This window comes from Pan troglodytes, chromosome 1 (genome assembly GCF_028858775.2).
Source record: "Pan troglodytes isolate AG18354 chromosome 1, NHGRI_mPanTro3-v2.0_pri, whole genome shotgun sequence".
NCBI lineage: Eukaryota > Metazoa > Chordata > Mammalia > Primates > Hominidae > Pan > Pan troglodytes.
In genome coordinates this window covers 93,098,408-93,114,894 of record NC_072398.2, presented here as the reverse complement: position 1 = coordinate 93,114,894, position 16,487 = coordinate 93,098,408, and the positions used below count along the sequence as shown (strand labels likewise).

Genomic DNA, 16,487 nt, shown 5'->3' with positions numbered 1-16,487 from the left:
GTCCCTAATTTTTTAAGGGGAGGGTGCGGGGAGAAGGGGTAGTATGCGGAAACAGAGCGGGTATGAAGCTGGCTAACGCCGCGCGCCCCCTACCAGGACCCGCTCCTGCCCCGCGCCGGCCGGTCCTGGGGGCCCGCTTTTTTATGGAAATGAGGGGGGGGGCGGGGGCGGGGAGCCGGGAGCCGTCCCCGCTCGCTCACTGCGGCTTTCTCTCTCGCTCCCCTCTCCCCCCTCCCTGCCGCGCTCACTCTCCGCTTCCCCCTCCCGCTCTCCCAGAGTCGATCCCGGAGCCCGGCCGCGGGGAGAGGTTCTCGGCAGAGAAGACAAAGCCCGCAGCAGCGATGGGGGGAGAGCTGGGCTCTGCGCCTTGTGGGGGCCAGGAAAGGGTGCCAGGCTGGGGCTGGAACTCCCTGGCAAAGGATGGGGTCCCCTCATCCCTAAACAGCAAGCCATCTCCCCTCGCCCGCCCCCCGCCCCCCCAGTCTCGGAGATCTCAGAGGCACCGACTGGGAGGTGAGTTAGTTCACGTCCTTCTGCTCGGTGGAGGGGGTCGGGAGGGCGGTGGAGTGATGAAGTGCAGAGGTTGAAGGAGTGCAGGGACAGAACTGGGGGTCGGACGGAGAGTGGGCAGGCAGGAAAAGTCTTAAAGGCCTGGGGTGACTTAACCGTTTGGGGTGAGGGCCTTGAGCTTTGGATATGACAGGAGGGAGGAGAGACCAGGATGGACTGGGAACCCAGGCTTCCTTCAGGCCTGGGCTGTGAATACAGCTTGGGGTGATCTGTTCTTTAGCACTCATCGTAATTTCCACTCTGTTTCCTCCACCCCTCTCCCATTGAAAACCTATTCAGGGACGGGCGCGGTGGCTCACGCCTGTAATCCCAGCACTTTGGGAGGCCGAGGCGAGGCGGGTGGATCACCTGAGGTCAGGAGTTCGAGACCAGCCTGACCAACAAGGTGAAACCTCGTCTCTACTAAAAATACAAAAATTAGCCGAGCATGGTGGCAGACGCCTGTAGTCCCAGCTACTCAGGAGGCTGAGACAGGAGAATTGCTTGAACCCGGGAGGCGGAAGTTGCAGTGAGTCTAGATGGCAGAGTGAGACTCCATCCCCCCCACAAAAAAACAAAAACAAAACAAACAAACAAAAAAACCCATTCAGTCCCGTTTGACTCCGGAAATTCGGTGAGAATGAAAATAAGTTTTTAAGGCTTGGAGAGTTAGGCAGTTTTAGAGTTTCAGGAAGGTGGAGTGTAATGCAATTTTTTCTTCTCCCTTTACCCCATATTTTCTGCATTTATTTTATATCACCCTTTTTATGTCTGGATCTTTCCCAAGGGAAGAAGGGATGGCACTGCAGCTTGAGGGCTCGAGGTCAGACTTGAAGAAGAACTTCCATAAAGAGTTTTATAATAGTGGGTGGGTGAGCCACAGTGGTAAGGTGTCCTTTTCTGGAGTGACTTGAAAAACAAAAATCTGAACTAGTTTGTAAGATAAAGTCCTGCTGAGAGGCAAGGAAACAGATGAATTGACTTCACAGACTTAGCAATGTGGGGCCTTGAGGGCTGAGCTGTTTAGTCCAGTTCCCTAAACTGTTTCTTGGAAAGAGTGAATTTGCACACTAATGGGAGTGCTGGAACCTGAGCTGAGGATCTCAGAAGGTCGGGGGGCAGTTGGCAAACTGCAGGGATTTTTTTCCTTTGCTAGGCAGAAGATCCAGGGAAGGAGAACCTTGACTGAGGAACCCGGGAGGGTCCTGGAGTTGGGGAAGTTTGCCCCCTGGACTGGGGATTTAACATAAGATCAACAGTAAACCTTATTGTGGGATTTGATGCTACTGCCACCAAGCAAGAGTGAAAGAGGAAGAATTAGAGAGACAGGGCCCTGGAGAGTGGGCTATTTCTGCCTCTTGTCCCCTCCGTCTGCCCCAGGAACCTGGATTGCAGAGACTGTGGTACTGGGGACCATGGGGTCTCTTTGGGAGAAAGTTTTTGCTTTGTGGACCAGGTGACTATCTTTCACATAAATAGAAATAGCAAACAGTTGCATAGGTCTTATTGTGTGCTAGGCATTTTTGTGGGGCCACCAGCTGGCTGAGCCTTCCTGTCCCCACTGAAATGAGATTCCCCCCAGACTCCCACCCTGAACTTTCGCTGCCTCTGCTTTCCTCCTCACTAAGCTAATTAAGGCAGGAGGTTAATGACCAAAGAAGCCTTGGGGATTTGGCCAGGGAGGAAAACAAAGGGCAGAAACAAGTATGTGTCAGTGGGGAGGGTCCAGCTGCTGAATGGGGAAGGGGCTGGCTTGAAAGGTGGGGTGGGCGAGGCAGGGTCCCTACTGGACCCACTTCGTCCCTGACCCACCAACAAGAATGAATCAGCCCTCTGGGTAAGTTAATGTCCACCCTCAGGGTCCCACTGGGACTCCAGACAAATTTCCTTCACAGCAGATGTGAGCCTGGCACCTGGAGGGCAAAGGATATGTGTGCGAATGCAGTTAGGTGTGTGGCATGGTGTACATGTGAGAGTGTGTGCTGCAGATCATGTAGGAGAGTGCCCAGGTGCAGAGGAGGCCCAGGGTGGGCACCTTGAGGAGCTGGATTCTCAGAGTGTTTTTTACGAATCCTTCGCTCTCTCCCGGAGGCTGGTGGCCTCCTTTGTTCAGGAGACCCCCTCCCTCAACTGAGAAGGTAGATTTCTGTATACAGGCTCTCCTTTTCCCCGCTTGCCTGATCCAGAATTATGGCAATGAGAGCAGAAGGTCTTACTTAAACAATACTCCCCACTCTCTGCCTTATGACCAGAAAGGTGTAGAGGTGGCATACTTCTCCCTTTCAGGACTTTGGAGGACAGCACTATGTCTCTCATCTTCATCATGGTCCCCAACCCTAGCTGCCCAGAACCTAGCATGCAGCCCTGCCCAGAGCAGAGGCTCAATAGGGGTATGTTGAGTGTAACTGCATTTTTAAAATTTCGTGGTGTCAGGAGGAAAGAGCAGGTCTCCAAAGGTAAACATGCTGCTTATTCTGCCACTTTGGGGAGTCATTTATTGCTAAGCCTCAGTTTCCTTATCTCTCAAATGGAAATAATAAGCCAAGGTCTGGCAGGGCATGGTGGCTCGTTCCTGTAATCCCAGCACTTTGGGAGGCCAAGGTGGGTGAATCACTTGAGGCCACGAGTTCCAGACCAGCCTGGGCAACATGGCAAAACCCTGTCTCTACTAAAAATACAAAAATTAGCTGGGCATGGTGATGCACACCTGTAATCGCAGCTACTTGGGAGGCTGAGGCATGAGAGTTGCTTGAACCAGGAAGCAGAGGTTGCAGCCAAGATTGTGCCATTGCACTCCAGCCTGGGCGACAGAGGGAGACTCCGTCTCAAAAAATAAAATAAAATAAGCCAAGGTCCTAACACAGTGCCTGGCTATCTTAGGTGTTCAATCAGTTTTAGTTTCCTGGCCCTGGTTGTTCTCCCCTTGTGGTTGACTTTAGCCAGATTGTGGTCTTCATGAATTTTCATTCATTCGTTCATTCATTCAGCCAGCCACTTCCTATTGAGCTCCTGGGATGTGCCAGGCACTGGAGGAGATTTATTCTGACCCATCTTAGGTCACTTGAAGTCACTTCTAGGTCTAGACTCGCTGAAATAAGGTCATTCTAAACAAACAGCAAATAATTCTAAAAATAATTCCTGTTAAGCCCTGGAATGCAGGTGACCTCTGACTCTCTCTCTCTCTCTATCTCTCTGTCTCTCTGTCTCTCTGTCTCTGTCTCTCTCTCTCTCTCTCTCTCTCTCTTCTGTCTTTCTTACACAAGCCAGGCTTCTGGCCTCATGCCTGGGGAACAAAGGACCCTGTTGAGTTGTTTAGTACATACACACACACAAGCCAGGCTGCAGGGCAGGAAAGGTGACACAGTGGAGAGTCCAGGATTCTTGTGGAGGTTGGGGGAGGAGTGGGGTGGATGATCCAGACTGTGTGCTTGTCTGTGTCTGGAGTTGTATCCATTCTTCTTCCTTTTTTTTCCTTTTGAGACAGAGTCTCGCTCTGTTGCCAGGCTGGAGTGCAGTGGCACGATCTTGGCCCACTGCAACCTCCGCCTCCTGGGTTCAAGCTATTCTCCTGCCTCAGCCTCCTGAGTAGCTGGCATTACAGGCATGCACCACCACTCCTGGCTAATTCTTGTACTTTTAGTAGAGACGGGGTTTCACCATCTTGACCAGGCTGGTCTCAAACTCCTGACCTCAGGTGATCCGCCCCCACCTTGGCCTCCCAAAGTACTGGGATTACAGGCGTGAGCCACCGCGCCCGGCCAGGAATTGTATCCCTTCTTTCCTCTGAGCACTTCTGGGCACCTGTTATCACTGTCTGAACACTCAGTACCAAGGGATGGGGGTGCACACCTAACACTTGCCCCTCCTTAGCCCTATTCTCAGAACCCTGAGGGAGGGAGACACAGGAGGCTGCCACCAAGGCTGCCTTACCAAGCAGACTGGCCCTTAGAGAGGTCATCTCCCCCATCTTCATACTTCTCTCAGGATGCCTTCTCTATCTGTCCTAGTTAGCTGAGCCTTCTCTCCCATGTATAATGAGATTTTCCCATTTTCTTTTCTTTCTTTTTTGTGGGGGGACAGAGTCTTGCTCTGTCACCCAGGCTGGAGTGCAGTGGCGCCATCTCGGCTCACTGCAACCTCCGCCTCCCAGGTTCAAGCAGTTCTCTGCCTCAGCCTCCTGAGTAGCTGGGATTACAGGTGCCTGCCACCATGCCCGGCTAATTTTTGTATTTTTAGTAGAGACAGGGTTTCATCATGTTGCCCAGGCTGATCTTGAGCTCCTGACCTTGTGATCCACCCACCTCAGCCTCCCAAAGTGCTGGAATTATAGTCGTGAGCCACCGCGCCCGGCTCCCATTTTCTTTTCTTTTCTTTTTTTGAGACAAGGTCTTGCTCTGTCACCCAGACTGGAATGCAGTGGCTTGATCATGGCTCACTGAAGCCTTGATCTCCCAGGATAAAGTGATCCTCCCACCTCAGCCTCTCCAATAGCTGAACCACAGGCACATGCTGCCATACCCAGCCAATTTTTAAATTTTTTGTAGAGATGAGATCTCGCTATGTTGCCCAGTCTGGTCTTGAACTCCTGGCCTCAGGTGATCCTCCCACTTCAGCCTCCCAAAGTGCTGTGATTATAGGAATGAGCCACCATGCCCAGCCTTTCTTTCCTTTTTTTTCTTTCTTTCTTTTTTTTTTTTTGAGATGGTGTCTCGCTCGGTCACCAGGCTGGGGCGCAGTGGCACCATCTCAGCTCACTGCAACCTCCGCCTCCTGGGTTCAAGTGATTCTCCTGCCTCAGCCTCCTGAGTAGCTGGGACTACAGGCGCGCACCACCACACCCAGCTAATTTTTGTATTTTTAGTAGAGACAGGGTTTCAACATGTTGGCCAGGATGGTCTGTATCTCTTGACCTCGTGATCCGCCCGCCTCGGCCTCCCAAAGTGCTGGGATTACAGGTGTGAGCCACCAGCCCGGCCCCAGCCTTTTTTTCCTTAATAACCCTTTCTTGTGGGAAGTCTGTGTTGCTATCTAACCACCGTCCTTTCTGCTAAGGGTCCAGACAGTTTTCTCTCCTTTGATAGAATGCACTCAACACATTAATTAATTTAATTTAATTTTTTTGTTTTCTTTTTTTTAACCTTATACCAGCAGTCCAAACCTCACTAGCATTAATTAATTTTAATCAATGAGAATATGGAATAAAATTCTGTAGGCCACACAAAAGAAATGTGAGACTTGATCCCCACCCTCGGTAAGACACAGAAGGCCTGCATGACCCAGAGAACATGGGTAAGCAGGATTAAATGTAAGGACAAAATGGTCTTTGGGGTAGAGCAGGGTGGCTGCTGCCTATAACCCCAGCACCTTGGGGCCAAGGTGGAAGGATTGCTTGAGCCCAGGAGTTTGAGACCAGCTTGGGCAACAAAGTGAGACCTCATCTAATTTATTTTTATTTTATTTTATATATTTTTTTGAGATGGAGTCTCGCTCTGTTGCCCAGGCTGGAGTGCAGTAGCACAATCTTAGCTCACTGGAGCCTCTGCCTCCTGGATTCAAGCAATTCTCCTGCCTCAGCCTCCCAAGTAGCTGGGATTACAGGCATGTGCCACCACAACTGGCTACTTGTTTTTGTTATTTTTAGTAGAGATGGGGTTTCACCGTGTTAGCCAGGATGGTCTCAATCTCCTGACCTCATGATCCACCTGCCTCAGTCTCCCAAAGTGCTGATATTATAGGCGTGAGCCACCGCACCCAGCCTATTTTATTTTATTGATTGATTTATTTGTTTGTTTGTTTGTTTATTTTGAGCCAGGGTCTTGCTCTGTCGTCCAGGCTATAATACTGCGGCATGATCTTGACTCACTGAAACTTCGAACTCCCAGGCTCAAGTGAGCCTCCCACCTCAGCTTCCTGAGTTGTTTGGTCTACAGGCATGCGCACCCTGCCTGGCTAATTTTTGTATTTTTTGTAGAGATGGGGTTTTGCCATGTTGGCCAGGCTGGTGTCAAACTCCTGAGCTCAAGTGATCCGCCTACCTCAGCCTCTCAAAGTGCTGGGATTGCAGGCATGTACCACCATACCCAACCCTTGTTTATTTATTTATTTATTTATTTATTTATTTATTTTTGAGATGAAGTCTTGCTCTGTTGCTCAGGCTGGAATGCAGTGGTGTGATCTTGGCTCACTGCAACCTCTGACTCCCGGGTTCAAGCGATTCTCCTGCCTCAGCCTCCTGAGTACCTCGGATTACAGGCGCGCACCCCCACGCCCAGCTAATTTTTGTATTTTTAGTAGAGACGGGGTTTTACCATGTTGGTCAGGCTGGTCTCGAACTCCTGACTTCATGATCTGCCCGCCTTGGCCTCCATTGCACTCCAGCCTGGGCAGCAAGAGCCAAACTCCGTCTAAAAAAAAAAAAAAGAAAGAAAAAAAGGTCTTTGGGACTCGGAGGGCTACAGAGGTTGGGGGAGAGAGGTCACTGTGAGTCCTTCTGTTGTTGTGGATCTGATCTCCAAGGGCTTTGCAGGCTCAGCCTAGGTTTGGAGCTGGACAAACGTCTCTGCTTCTCCCCTGGGACTACCCTGGCACTCCCTCTGCCAGGTCCCCTGCATTGTCTGATTTCCCCAGGGAGAGTAGCTCAGAGGGGCTGGGGTGGAGTCTGGGCCTCTTAGGACAGCTGGTTGATGAGGCCCCTCTGGGACTTAGGGCTGGACCCAGGCGTCCAGGAGGCGGGTGATACTGGAGCTGTGACAGTTGGTCCCCAGATTCCACACCCAGTGGCGCCAGCTCTGGTTTCGAGCTGCGGTGAGGGAGGGGGAGGGGCACCTGGTGCCAGCCAGGGGCTGGATGCTGTCTTGGGGCAGGGAGGGGGAGGCAGTAAACATGTCCTTCCTAGGTTGTTGAGGATTTTCTAATTGCCCTCTCTGTGCCAGGCACTGTGCAAGGTACTAACGAGATTCTGCAACGCAAGATGCAGTCTGGCACAGATGAATTGACAGCATACAGTATAGAATGTCAGAGCTGGACTAGAAGTTGAATGAATGAATGAATGAGTAGGGGAATGAGTGAATGAATAGTTCATCAATTACCTAATGCACTCATTTTACAGAGGAGACTGAGGCCCAGAGAACCCGAGTCCTGTGACTCCCTTCTGCTTTCTGATCTGTCATGCTTCCTTTTTCAGGAAAGGGAAGCAAAAGGCAGAGAGAGGGGTGGGAAGGGACTTGACGTTTCCTGAGTGCATGTTTGGTGCCAGGCTCTGTTCTGGTCTTTTCAGACTTGATGTAATTGTCTTCACAATTCTGTGAAGATGGACTTGGTGTCTCTGCTTCACATGAAGGGACCTGAGGTTCAGAGAGGCTAAGTAACTTTCCTAGGTCACAGAGCTGGTAAGTAGAGACTTTAGTGTTCAAAACCAGAGCAGTCTGACCCCAGAGCCTGGGACCCCAGAGGTAGACAGTGATACTCAGTGAGTGCTTGGAGCCCACAGAGGGTGGAGGGAGTGGTTCCTGGATGAAGTAGATCTGAAGGGTGGGTGAGGTTCATTTGAAAGGTGAGAATTGGAGGGATGTCTGGAAGTTGGTGCTGGAGGTGCCCAGGGAGACTTGCTGGTTGAGCAGGTGGCTGGCTTGCATGGATCTTGGGGAGCAGGGGACAGGTTCAAAGAAACACGTCTTTAAACATTGGCCACCAGGTGGCGCCGCAGGCCAATTCCTAGAAGCGGCTCCAGCCTCAGCGCCCTCACTAGGGCCCAGGTATGACTTCGCTGCTCAGCCAGGGCTCCATGCTCGGCTTGCTTCCTCAGGTGTCATCTCCAGCTTCCGCTTGCCCCCGGCTTCTGGCATCCAACACATGGGGGATAATGATGCTACCAGTCGTTTCCTGACTCGGGACGAACACCCAGGTAGCTGAGACCTGGGAATCCCCGTGGGTCTGAGCAGCTCCCCAGGTCACCCGGAGACCCCTCCAGTCGCCTAAACCTGGCTTCATGTCCAGCGCCCTTCTGAGTTTCTGGGAGACACTGTTCAGGGGACAGGCTGAGGAAACAGGCATTTGAGTCCAACTGACCTGGGTCTGAAGGGAAATAATAATATCTACCTTGTAAGGATTTAAAACATTTCATCTATGGCCAGGTGCGGTGGCTCACCCCTGTAATCCCAGCACTTTGGGAGGCCGAGGCGGGCAGATCACCTGAGGTGGGGAGTTCGAGACCAGCCTGACCAACATGGAGAAACCCCGTCTCTACTAAAAATACAAAATTAGCCAGGCATGGTGGTGCATACCTGTAATCCCAGCTACTCGGGAGGCTGAGGCAGGAGAATCTCTTGAACCTGGGAGACAGAGGTTGCGGTAAGCCAAGATCGCGCCACTGCACTCCAGCCTGGGCAATAACAGCAAAACTCCGTCTCAAAAACAAACAAACAAACAAACAAACCTTTCATCCAATAAATATCTATCAAATACATGCTGTGTCAGGAACTATTCTAGGCCCTGAATACATCAGAGAACAAGATAGACAAGGTCCCTACTTGCACGGAGCTGATACTCTACTGGGGAGGAAGGCAGACAGTAGTCAAGTAGATAATGTACTTTCTGGTAGTGATCATCACTGCAAAGAAAGATAAGCCAGGATATGGGGGCAGAAAGGTTTGAGGTGGCTAATTTAGAAAGGATGGTCATGCTATCTGGCCAGGACAACATAGTGAGACCCCATCTCTACAAAAAGAAATTTTTTTTTTTTTGAGATGGAGTTTTGCTCTTGTTGCCCAGGCTGGAGTGCAGTGGCACGATTTTGGCTCACTGCAACCTCCGCCTCCTGGGTTCAAGCCATTCTCCTGCCTCGGCCTCCCTAGTAGCTGGGATTACAGGTATGCATCACCACACCGGGCAAATTTTTGTATTTTTAGTAGAGGGGGGGTTTCGCCATCTTGGTCAGACTGGTCTCGAACTCCTGACCTCAGGTAATCCACTCACCTTGGCCTCCCAAAGTGCTGGGATTACAGGCGTGAGCCACAGTGCCCAGCCAAAAAAAATTTTTTTTAATTAGCCAGGTGTGGTGAGTTGCTCTTGTAGTCTTAGCTACTTAGGAGGCTGAGATAGGAGGAGCACTTGAGTTCAAGGTTACAGTGAGCTGTGATCGTGCCACTGCACTCCAGATTGGGTGACAGAGCGAGATCCCATCACTATTCAAAAATTTACAAAAAGGCTGGGCACAGTGGCTCCTGTCTGTAATCCAAGCACTTTGGGAGGCCAAGGCAGGTGGATCACTTGAGGTCGGGAGTTTGAGACCAGCCTGGGCAATATGGCAAAACCCCGTCTCTACAAAAAATACAAAAATTAGCTGGGCGTGGTGGTGGGTACCTGTAATCCCAGCTACTTGGGAGGCTGAGGCAGGAGAATTGCTTGAAGTTGAGAGGTGGAGGTTGCAGTAAGCTGTGATTGCACCACTGCACTCCGGCTCTAGGCAACAGAGCGAGACTCCATCTCAAAAAAAAAAAAAAAAAAAAAATGTGATCATGAAATGCCCCTGATAAAAGCACCATCTTAGTTCCCCATTGCCATCAGATTCACACTCCTTAGTGTGGTGATGATGTCCCTCTTGTCCTGGCCAGCTCCTGCCCACCTCTCCAGCCCATCCTGCTCCTCCTTCCCTTACTCCAGCCACATGGACTTTCTCCTTTCTTTCTTTTCTTTTCTTTTCTTTTTTTTTTTTTTTTTGAGACAGAGGAGTCTTGCTGTGTTTATGCTGGAGTGCAGTGGTGCGATCTCGGCTCACTGCAACTTCCGCCTCCTGAGTTCAAGCAATTCTCCTGCCTCAGCCTCCCAAGTAGCTAGGATTACAGATGCCTGCCACCACACTCAGCTAATTTTTGTATTTTTTGTAGAGACAGTGTTTCACCATGTTGGCCAGGCTGGTTCGAACTCCTGACTTCAGGTGATCTGCCCACCTTGGCCCCCCAAAGTGCTGGGATTACAGGTGTGAGCCACCACTCCCAGCCCACATGGACTTTCTTTCAGGGCTTTGGCCTGTGCTATCATCATCTGCTATTCCCAGACCCTTCACCTGGCTAATGTTTGTTCATCTTGCAGGACTCAATTTATATGTCAATTGTTTTTTTTTTTTTTTTAGATAGGTTCTGGCTCTGTCACACAGGCTAGAGTGCAGTGGCACGATCTTGGCTTACTGCACCCTCTGCCTCCTGGCTCAAGCCATCCTCTCACCTCAGCCTCCCAAGTAGCTGGGATTACAGGCGTGCGCCACCATGCTCAGCTAATTTTTGTAATTTTTTTAGAGACAGGGTTTCACCATATTGCCCAGGCTGATCTCAAACTCCTGAACTCAAGTGATCTGCCCGCCTTGGCCTCCCAAAGTGCTGGGATTACTGGTGTGAGCCACTGCGTCCAACTACATGTCACTTTTTCCTAGAAATCTCCCCGGGTCACTTCTGGATATCCCTTACAATTCATCATGCTCTATTGTAACTGTATGTTTACACTTCTGTTTCCCCAGTACACGGGAAGCTCTTTGAGAACAGGGACTGGATCTAGTCTACTCCTGTATTCTCAGCACCCAGCACAAAGTAGGTGCTTAATAAATATTTGCTGTTCGGAAATTGTGTATGCTCATCCATCCTTCCCTCTTGAACACCCTCTCACCCATATATTGCCAAATATTCCACTTCTCCCTCTGCTTTTCTGGCATACCTTTCACTCCCACATCCAGCTCCATCTCTTCTCTCCCCTTCCATCCCCACTCCCACACCTGGGCCCTCGCAGCCTGCCCTCATCTGATCTCCAAGGGGCTACTGTCTGCATGAGGTTTAGTATATCCTGTCACTGGGTTCCTCCACTCTCTAGCACCTGGTCTGGGGCCGTACACAGCAGGAACTCAATAGTGTTGCTAACTCACTGACGTGACTGGGTGGATGGCTCAGAAGGGATCCCTAAGCATGCATACACCTCCTCTCAGTCACCGCTAGTAAAATGAGTCTATCACGAGAAGTATACATGGGTCACATGCTCCTGGCCAGGCCCTCTCTATCCTCTAGGGCTTTGCACACACCGTTCCCTCTGCCTCGAACCCTCTCTCTCATTTTGGCTATCTCCCACTCATCCTTCAGACCTGAGCTGAAGTGGAGGAGTCATGTCTTCTCTTTTTTTGAGACAGTCTTGCTGTGTCACCCAGGCTGGAGTGCAGTGGTGCAGTCTTGGCTCACTGCAACCTCTGCCTCCCGGGTTCAAGTGATTCTTCTGCCTCAGCCTCCCGAGTAGCTGGGACTACAGAGGCGTGCCACCATGCCTGGCTAATTTTTGTATTTTTAGTAGAGACAGGGTTTTACCATATTGGCCAGGGCTTTGGCCTGTGCTATCTCAAACTCCTGACCTCGTGATCTGCCCACCTTGGCCTCCCAAAGTGCTGGGATTACAGGCGTGAGCCACCGCACCTGGCCAAGGAGGAGTTGTGTCTTCTGAGAGGCCTTCCTGACCATGCTGATGGTCTTACATATACCCCCAAGTCTGCTGTGGCACTCAGTATTTACCCATTTGTTAGCACTTAGCTCCTAGTGCTTTCTTTTTTTTTGATGGGGTCTTGTGCTGTCACCCAGGCTGGAGTGCAGTGGCATGATCTCGGCTCACTGCAACCTCCGCCTCCTGGGTTCAAGTGATTCTCCTGCCTCAGCCTCCCAAGTAGCTGAGATTACAGGCATTTGTCACCACAACCAGCTAATTTTTTTTTTTTTTTTTTTTTGAGAACGGAGTCTTGCTCTGTCACCCAGGCTGGAGTACAGTGGCGTGCACTCACTGCAACTTCCGCCTTGCTGGTTCAAGTGATTCTCCTGCCTCAGCCTCCCAAGTAGCTGGGACTATAGGCGCACGCCACCATGCCCGGCTACCGGCTAATTTTTGTATTTTTATTAGAGATGTGGTTGCACCATGTTGGCCAGGCTGGTCTTGAACTCCTGACCTCAGGTGATCTGTCCTCCTCAGCCTCCCAAAGTGATGGGATTACAGGCGTTAGCCACTGCACCCGGCCAACTCCCAGTGCTTTCAAAGCCAGTTTGTGTGTTCATGTTACTCAGACTGATCGCTCTCCATGAATAAGGGATGTGTCTCTCCAAAACCTAGCATATAGGAGGCATTCAATAAAAACTTATTGAGTAAATGATTGATTGAATGAATGAAAGGAATAAAATGACCATGTGATACTGAATGAGTCACTCCCCATCTCAGTTTCCTCTTCTCAAGTGATTCTCCTGCCTCAGCCTCCTGAGTAGCTAGGATTACAGGCATCTGCCACCACACCCAGCTAATGCTTTTTTTTTTTTTCTTTTTTGTATTTTTAGTAGAGACGGGGTTTCGCCAGGTTGGGCAGGCTGGTCTCGAACTCCTGACCTCAGGTGATCCACCCGCCTCGGCCTCTCAAAGTGCTGGGATTACAGGCGTGAGCCACTGCGCCCGGGGTCCAAGACACTTCTAACGCCAACATCCTTGTACTAGGCCCTCTTCCAGCTCCCCCAGGAGTCTGGGGGTTAGAGGTCAGGCTGCTCCCCATTCTGTTACCTCCCCACACTTCTAATTAATTCTTGTGTTCAGTCCCAGAACCTGGAGAGTTACACTCAGGCTGCCTGGTCCTGCTTATTGCCCATATCCTAGAGGCACTTGCATGCCCTTCCAGGCGGGTAACTGTACATGTCTCTCCCAGGCAGCCTTCACAGACTACTCAGGGGTATGGATTGGCTCCAGCTCTGACACTCAGACCTGAGCAGAGGCGTGATCTACTCTGGCCTCCTGTGTTTCTGTGCCCCACCTTCCCACACTGCCCAGGGCTCCCTGAGAGTGATGCTGAGTCTAGTCTCAGCTTTTATGTTGCTTTGCTTTTGACCTCTGACCCAACACATGCCTCCTTTCCCTCCGAAGTCTTGATTCTCTCCCTGGCTTTTCTCCACCTTCTGGGTGTTCCTTTTTGGCCTTCTTTGCCCATCTCTCCTCCTCTGTCTACACAGCCAGGGGCTCCCCCTTCCGTTTCCTCTGCCTGGAACACACTTGCTTCTCCCTTTCTGACTGGCTATTCAAGCAGGATCCTGTAGGTGGGTGGCAGTGCACTGTGTATTACCTGTGAGCCCTATGCAAATTACCGCACATCTCTGAACCTGTTTTCCCATCTATAAAGTGAAGCTAATAGTAGCAATTACCTCATGGGATTGTTGTGCAATTAGTGGGAAGAGGCATGTAAAGTACTGACATACTGTCTAGTACACAGAAAGTGCTTAATAAATGTTGGTGATTATTATCCAGGACTCAGCTTAATCATCCCTTCCTCAGGCAGGCCTGCTACACAACCACAGACCGGGTTAGGTGCCGGGTTTTCTGCTCCCCAGCGTTTGGAGGCACTCATCACACATTAATTACTTTATCCATGAAGATGAAAGCTGTCTTTGGCACCCAGATGGTACTGAGTAAATATATGTGAATGAATGAATGATGTGGAATGTCTCCTCTGGAAGGACACAGTCAGGGCCTCCTGCCACTCAGGACTAGCCTGGACGCACCCACAGGGAAGGAGAAGGTGGGGCTGGTCTCCGCTGGGCCAGCAGGTGGCGCCAGGGCCTGTCGGTCTCTCCCCGTGGCCACCTCCCTTGCGCTTGCTCATCTCATGCCCAGGCGCTGAGGGTTCTCAGCTGGGGCAGGAGAGATGGGGTCCTGAGGCCTGGGTGAAGTTCCAAGCCCTGGGGCTCGGGGGCAGACTCTCGCTCACCCCTCCCAGAAAGATGTTTTCCTAGGGGATGTCCAGCCTAACACGGCAGGGAAGGAAGTGGTGGTCACCTGGGAAAGGGGCCAACCTGAGAGGTTGGGGGTCCTGATGAGGCTGCTATTCTCTTGAGGACATGAAATGAGAGGCGGTGAAGTCAGTCAGTGAGTCAAAAGCTGAGATCTAGGAACCAGACACAATGTGGGAGAAGCTGCGGTGAAATCAATCAGCGAGAGAGGAAGGGGAGGCCCGGTTTCCATGACAACGGTAGTGTTTGTGGCAAGCTGGGGACTCCTGGGTCCCCAGGGCCCGCAAGCAGTGATTCACCACAGGAAAGGGAAGGCTGCAGAGTGACCTGGTGCTGGGGACCGGATGCCTTGTGGCTCCTTCTCACTGCTGAGCATGCATTCCCCCAGCCCAGGCCTTGGATCTCTGCTCTGCCAGCTACTGGCAGGGAAACTGAGGGATGGCAGAACTGAGCCCCAATAAGGGGCAGGCGCTTTGCTCCATGCCGTACATGCACATATCACTTATATCACTTATTGCTCACAACAGTCCTATGGAATTACCGTTATCCCTGTTTTATCAAAGAGGAAACTCTCAGCCTGGCCCATGGTGCCATGGGCAGGACATGAGTGGCAGAGCCAGGATTGGAACCCAGGCTAGCCTGACTCTTTACCATGCTTGGGAAGGCCCAGAAAGCAGAAAAGGAAGAGCAGGAGCATGAGAGTTAGAGGATGGTTCAGACCCCAGAGGAGATGGACCCCAAGGCCCCTAGCCTCCCTGCCTGCCCTGCCCTATGTGAGCCCAACACTGATACGGAGGAAAGCTGGCCAACTGCATGGCCTAATGTGGGCCAGAACCTGGGCAGCCAGCCCACCTCTCACTCTCCTCCAAGCCCAAGAGAGTAGGCCCCAGTTCCAGTCCATCCAACTGGATGGCAGCTCCCCCACCGTTTTCTCTCTGCCCTGGTCCTAGGGGCAGGGGTGCGTGTACGTGTGTGCGTGCGTGTGTGTGTGTGTGATCATCATGTCTACACCACCCACCACCATCACCCCTATCCTCCAGCTTCTGCTATAGCCTGGGAGTTCCCAGCCTTTTAGTCCCTGTCAGGATAGTTTCATTCTTGTTCAGCTTTGGGGCCCACACAATTTCAGTACAAAAGGGGTATGCCCATCTCACCCTGGGCCTTGATAGCATGCAAGAGCATAGTTCAGGACCTCATCATCTATTCCCTTGTAGTAAAAGGGATGGAGGTTGGAAAGACCTTAGAAATCTTCCAGTCTGGTTCTCTTGTTTTGAAGGTGTGAAAGCTGAGGCTCATAGAAGGGGAGCAATTTTTCTGAGGTCACAGAGCAAGTTAATGGAAGAGTGAACTAGATTCCCTGTCCACAGACTTCAGGTTCTGTAATCCCAGAAAGGACTTCTTGAATTTGGCATTGAGTTCTTAGGATGGGAGTCAGGTAGATGAACAGATGGAGTGAGACAGATGAAATGGGATAACCTAGCATAAAATGCCATGTGAAAAGAAGGTACGCAACTCATGGCCCGACTGTCTACCATGTTACATCAGGAATAACTGAGGTGAGATCATGGGAAAGACTTCTCACATATGTATGTTAGGGGTACAAGATCTGTGGTCAAAATGGGCTGTGTGATCCCAGACAAATCACTTACCTTTTCTGAGCCCCAGTGGTAACTCAGGATACCCTACCTGCAGGCTTGTGGAGAGGATGGAGGGGGTGGCGGGAGAGTACTTGTGAACTGTGGGGTGACATGAATGTTGTCAGTTGTCAGGGAAGGCAAGTCATGTCTAGTGGGACTGAGATAGAGCTACCCTGCAGTGCAAAGGTAAGGGGTAAGCCATGATGCTCACCCCTCCCACCCCCATCCTTGGGAGAGAAAGGGAGGAACATAAACTTCCAGTATGCTTGATACAAGCAACAGTTCTCCCTGGGGGTGGGCAGCAGGTTCCTGTAGACCCCTGGGGTGCCCAGAGGCTGTGGGAAGCTGAGCACTAATTAGCTCTGGCTTTCTAATCGGGCTTAATTGCCTCCTCATGATGGGCAATTAGGAAGCTGCATCAATTAGCACAGGGAGGTGACAACTCAGCTGGGGTTGGTCAGGGCTCCCCTTTGGCAGGGAGGGAGGCAGGCAGGCAAAGGCTGCCCCACTGTCAGCCCCTTCC

The 16,487-nt window shown here is 51.2% G+C and overlaps 1 protein-coding gene across 1 annotated transcript in view; it reads left to right on the top strand.

Moving 5' to 3' along the window:
• The first annotated feature begins 274 nt into the window (after window positions 1-274).
• The window catches only part of LMNA (lamin A/C), a 57,184-nt gene continuing 40,971 nt past the window's right edge, over window positions 275-16,487 (top strand). The window contains exon 1 of the mRNA XM_063785594.1: window positions 275-513. The gene's annotated coding sequence lies outside the window, so the exon portion shown is untranslated. The remainder of the gene's footprint in view (window positions 514-16,487) is intronic.